Source organism: Rattus norvegicus, chromosome 9, assembly GCF_021556685.1.
Source record: "Rattus norvegicus strain SHRSP/BbbUtx chromosome 9, alternate assembly SHRSP_T2T, whole genome shotgun sequence".
NCBI classification, from domain to species: Eukaryota; Metazoa; Chordata; class Mammalia; order Rodentia; family Muridae; genus Rattus; species Rattus norvegicus.
Genome location: NC_141542.1, coordinates 96683209 through 96689208, shown reverse-complemented (window position 1 = coordinate 96689208; position 6000 = coordinate 96683209).

Sequence of the window (6000 nt, the reverse complement as noted above, 5' to 3'; positions counted from 1 at the left end):
TAGTATCAGGAATCCGAAGGTCCTGTTGGCCTCTCATCCATCAAAGGACACCAGATGAGATCATTTTACTTACAAAGATCATGTTTCTATTTCAAACCACTTCACAGAGAAAATGGGGAAGTTGCCAGCTAATTCTATAAGGTTACTATAACCTTGGTGCAGGTGTGAGATGGGCTAAGAAGAGAAAGTCTTAGGCAAATTACATGGATGCTTTAGACGCAAATATCCTAACTAAAATACTTGCAAATAGAACTCAGGAGAGTGTCTATTTAGGAGGCTCCATGAAGATTTTAATGACTTTTTGGACCTGGCTTCAAAGTCACACATGGCTGTTTTTTCTTGTTCACACACACTATCTCTGATTCGGCCTAGGACTGACCTATGGTTGTAAAAACAAGGACCACCTTTTAGCAATTAAAAGCCTACATATTTCATTAGCTTTTCTAAAAACTACTACAATTTGTGTGTGTGTGTGTGTGTGTGTGTGTGTGTGTGTGTGTGTGTGTGTGTGGCCGGTCTCATGTAGCTCAGGATAGCCTGGGCTAAGTAGTCAAGCTTCCTGTATCCTCTTCCTGTGAACTGGGATCATAGGATGCTTAGTTTATCCAGGGCTTCCTGGAAGCTAGGCAAGCCCTCTACCAATTGAGTTATACCCCAGCCTCTAAATTCTTAACATGTTTAAGACAACTGTTTTATTTTAAGATAACTATAGAGTCACAAAAGATTATATATGATTATATATATGTGATGATTTAAGAGATAATCACAGGTCCTTTGGAAGCAAATTGTTAACTGATACAGCGCAGTATCATAACTAGATGTCCACATTGACGCTGGTATAAACATTAGTGCTCTAAACACGATAGGGGGCCCTCTAGTTCATTTTTTTAAAGCCCAGTTTTGTTTGTTTCTGTTTTTAAATCCTGTTTTACCATGAAATCTTTGACTTGAGTAACACTATTGATTTCCTGGGCACGAGGGAGAAAGTGTAGGGTTTAGTCTTCAGTTGAAAGGAGTATAAAAACAAAAACAAAAATACAAACAAATGAACAAAACCTGTTCACAGCACCTTAAGCTGGGCCGGCCTTTGTAAGGCCATGTTCACCTAGAACTCCACAAGCATTAGATTGGTAACCCAATATAGGATTGACTTCTGGAGGCCTTACAAATGCCCTAGCACGAGAGGTCTGGCTGCCCTTTCTGGGTAAAGGGTTCCTATTTTCGGAAGGCTGTTCATCCAGGGTTAGAAAGAGCTTCCCAGCCAGAGCTGGGAGAAGCCTTCTGTGGGTTTCTGATCTGTGTGGGAGGGTAAATCCCTTTCTCTTTCAAAATGCCATGATTCCTAATTCTTGTCATGCCTTTGGGTTCTGTGACCACCCCCTCCCCAACACAGCACAGCCGACACTGACAACCCTCTTCCCTTGCATGCTCGAATTGTATGGGCACTTGAGGGAGCAAGCGGGTGGTCCTCCACGTGATGCCAGTCTAAGAAAAGTAATCACCCCACCTAAGCCCGGCTGGGGCTTATCCTCATGAAATAAGTAACTAATAAAGGCATTCGGCTTCAGACTGGAGAGCCTCTCACATGAGTGAGAACCCCAGAGCTCTGCTGGAGCCCCTTAGGACTTCCAGAGATGACCTTGGAAATGAGAAATTTAGCATCCATTGAGTCAGGTCCATAAGCAAGATGGAAAGGACTGAAAACCTCTAAGAACTTTTTCTTAAATTCTTTTCTTTTTTTCTTTTTCTTCTTCTTTTCTTTCTTCTTCTTTTCTTTCTTCTTCTTTTTTGTTTGTTTGTTTGTTTGTTTGAGTAAGCATCCTTCGTTCCATTCGTAGCTGTCCCTTGCCCTAGCTTGCTGCGATCTGCTGGGAAGGGTGGTAAAGAGAGAATGAGGTTTGTCTAACCCAACAGGACTATAGACTAGTGCAGTCCGCCCAGCTGTGAGACTGCAGTGTGCGTTCCTGGCAGGTTATTGGTGCTGAAGAGGAAGGAAGAGTGGGGAAAGAAAGAGCCACGAAAAGGGAGTTTTTAAGCGTTTCTTTCTGATTTTCTTTTGTAGAGAGGACAGGGCTGCAGTCGACTGCAGAATAGCTCATCCGGGAGAATTCACAGCTAGAAGGACAGCAGAAAACTGGGCCTTGTGTCTCTGGATGACTCTTCAGCTACCTCTGGGTTCAGTGAAAGCAGAAGAACCCATCCGCGCACAGTTCCCTGCACAGGTGGAAGGGTGTAACAGACGGGGCACCCAGGCCCTCTGGACCATTTGTTATTGTTTGTTTATTTTAAGTCAGGGCTATTCTAGAGCAGGAAGTCTCAAACAGAGCAGCATTACTTAAGGCGAAGGCAGTGACTGAGCTTCATGCTGACAGCAGAATTGTGGAAGCCTGGCAGGGCAGCACAGGGTCTTAATCCTAGCACTCAGTGGGGGAGAAGAAAGCCAATTTAAAAAGAAAGAAAGAAAGAAAGAGAGAGAGAAAGAGAGAAAGAGAGAAAGAGAGAAAGAGAAAGAAAAAAGGAAAAAAGAAGCTAAGTTTTGGTACCTAACATGGTCAAGGGGGGAGGCGGGGAGTATCAGTGTCTCTTTCTTTACAGTCTCCTACAGGAAGTCTTCTGAAATAGCTCCTTCCCTGAAGGATGCTTGAGGGCCTGGGTGAGCCGGTGCCATGGGTCCTATCAGCTTATTTGGTGCTCTTGGCCCTGCTCCAAGTGGGGATGCAGACCTAGGACATGTGGTACCCTCAGCCTGGCCACAGCTTGGCAGCCTCAATGGGTTCTGAGGTCCTGGGACACAGTGGCCACTGCAGTAGAGAAAGGAGACAGTTGAACAGCTCTTGGTTTGCAGAGAGACAGAAAAATCATGGCAGCCACTTGCAGGACATCTGGTATCTGCCGGGTGGGCAGGATCTTGTGGCTAGACCTCCCAGTGTCAACTTACCCTGAGCAGTTGGATCTTCCTCCACCTGCCTTACCAGAGTTCCTGATATCTTTTGGTGCAACCCCCTTGGGCTTTGAGCTTCCTCAACTTCATCATATCCATCTTGTCTGAGCTCAAGGTGCCTCCCCTGTCCTCCAGGATACACAGTGGCCTCTTTTCACAGAACATAGAAGGACTGAAGCTAAACTATAAGCTCTTGGCTACCACAGCCTGACCCCAGCTTCAATGCTGGACCTGAAAAGACCCAGGAACTGGTCAACATTGCAGCAGTGCATACCTGGCAAACAAAAACCCAGACCCAGTTGAGTTGGTGCCTTTGGATGGGTTTACAAAATCCATTTGGATTTCTCTCTACATAGCCCTAGCTGTCCTGGAACCTCCAATATAGATCAGGGTACAGAAGGCTAAGGATGAAACTCTCTCAGTAGAGTGCTTGCCTAACATTCTCTAGGACCCATTCTAATCATATTAGAAAAACAGAAGTTAAAAACAAGCAAACAAACTAACCCGATACTTACTAAGTCCGGTTGTAATTCAGCAATAAAACAAATAATGAATTAAGGCAAATGAATGCGAGTGGTCACTTCCGTTGGACTCAGAGGACCTTGTGTAATTCAAAGTCCATTTGGATGTCAGATAGTTTCCAGTATGTTGTGACATTGTCTGGCCTCCAGTTGCAAAGGTGCTATAGAGTGTGTGTGTGTGTGTGTGTGTGTGTGTGTGTGTGTGTGTGTGGGCGTGCGCATTGGAGCCTGTGTTTCCTGTCTCTGGAATCCTTAAATAGTGGACGAAAATGAGAGAAAGGAAGAAGAAGAATTAAACAGGAAGTTAATATTGCTCTCATTCTGTTCTCAGGGAACTACAGGATGGGATTTACATGACAAAGGGTGGATTTACATTATAATTGAGTCTTTTAGGCATTTTGTAACTAAATCCTCTTAGGCAAAGGCCTGCAAAGAATGGACTCATAAAACACCATTTATAAGGTCTAATTCTACTGGAGGCCAGAGAGAACATCTATATAATAGGCGATGGACACATTTGGAATACAGTTCAAAGGACTTGGGAATAGGAGTGTCTGCATGGATAGAACCTTGGTCCTGGAGAGTGGGGAGTAATGCCTGGTCATCAGTACATCAATCTATAGCTAGATGACCTGCCTGGTGATGATGTTGGGAGTAGAAAACCCCAATCATTAATCCAAAGAAAGGGGGGGGGCACTTAGTTATGCAGAAGAGGTCGGATGGGAAAGGATTTGGCTGCTTCACAGGAGCCTTAAAGCCCCAGACAGGAATTTTTGTGTGATGTAAGAGTCAAATGGGAAGAACAAAGACAAGCTTCAGAGGAAACTTTCTATGGCTGCTCAGGAATTTCCAGTGTGGGAAGTGAGCGGGCAGTGGCTCTGCTCTAAGTTACTTGGTAATGTGCAGATCAGTGGTTTCCAGTTTACAGAATGGCTCCTCTGGAAAGCTGACCTCTAAATGAAGTTCTCTCATGATATAAAACAGTACTTTCTTGGGCTGTGTCTTCATGTCTCTGCACCTTGGTGGTCAGATAAACAACGCCATCTATCTAACACTGCTTGTGGGACATAGACAACTTCAATATAATGTATCAGAGTGAATTGGTACTGTAGGAGCACATGGGCATATTAAAACTCTATCAGGAGGACTGGAGAGATGGCTCAGTGGTTAAGAGCACTGTCTGCCCTTGCAAAGGTCCTGAGTTCAATTCCCAGCAACCACACGGTGGCTCACAACCATCTGTGATGAGATCTGATGCCCTCTTCTGGCCTGCAGGCATACATGTAGGCAGGAAGCTATATGATGTATACATAATAAATAAAACCCTATCAGGAAAACTAGCTTGAGAGTTTATCTAACATACCAGACTGGGGAAAGGATGCAGCACCCTCCCCTGTACATCCTGAACCTAACCATTGTGAAGGTAACAGTTTCCATCGATCTAGTCACTCAGGGTGTGAGTCAAGGTACAGACACCAGAGAGCTCCCCACTCCCCCCAGAACTTCAGCTTGGCTCAGTCCCCAATAGTGATGTGACCTACTTGAATCACCATCCATCTATGTGCTGTTAGTTCATCTGAAGGTGCTGTCCACTCATTTATCTGTCCAGATCTCATCTGGACCTACACCTCATGGTCTCCAGGAACCCACACTTGATTCTGTGGCTCTAATTAACCCTAAACTTGATTAAACTCTGACCCCGAATATGACTCTGCAGTAGCAGACTTCCAGCAGGGTTCATTATCTGACCCAGCAGGATTCCATTAGCATTCCTACCACCTTCAGCCTCTGCCTCTCAATTAGACCTCTCTGAAACTCTTGTGCTCTACCGCGGTCCCATTTAGCCATCCCTAATGTGTGTGGGGGAGGGGGGCAGGGCAGTGTGGTGGTGGTGGTGATGTGCTGTAGGGGTTAAATTGGAATAAAAGAACTTGGGTTTTCTTTATCTGCAAGGGAGAACAGGACAATTTTGTAAGTTGTTGCCAACGAAACTAAGGTAGTTTGTGAAGTCATTGTTATTTGCATCATTCTGACATTGGAAGGACACAAAAGTGCCTTCCATGTTCCTGACACAGTATGCTCATGTCAACTCCATTTTCAGTGCAAACGGTGGGGAGAATAAATGTGTATCTTGTTGGTTAAACCACCACTGTCCAGCACAAACCATGATGAAAAGACTGATAAATGGCTTATTTTATCCATATAAAGTATTACCATCTGTCTCAGTTAGGTTTTCATTGCTGTGAAGAGACACCATGACCAAGGCAGCTCTTATAAAGGAAAATATTTAATTGGGGGTGGCTTACAGGTTCAGAGGTTCAGTCCATTATCATTGTGGCAGGAAGCATGGCAGCATCCAGGCAGGAATGGTGCTGGAGAAGAAGCTGAGAGTTCTACATCTTGATGTGCAGGCAGCAGAAGGGATTGTGTGCCACACTGGGTATAGATTGAACCTAGGAAACTTCAAAGTCTGCCTCCACAATGACACACTTCCTCCAACAAGACCACACCCACTCCAAGGTCACACCTCCCAATAGT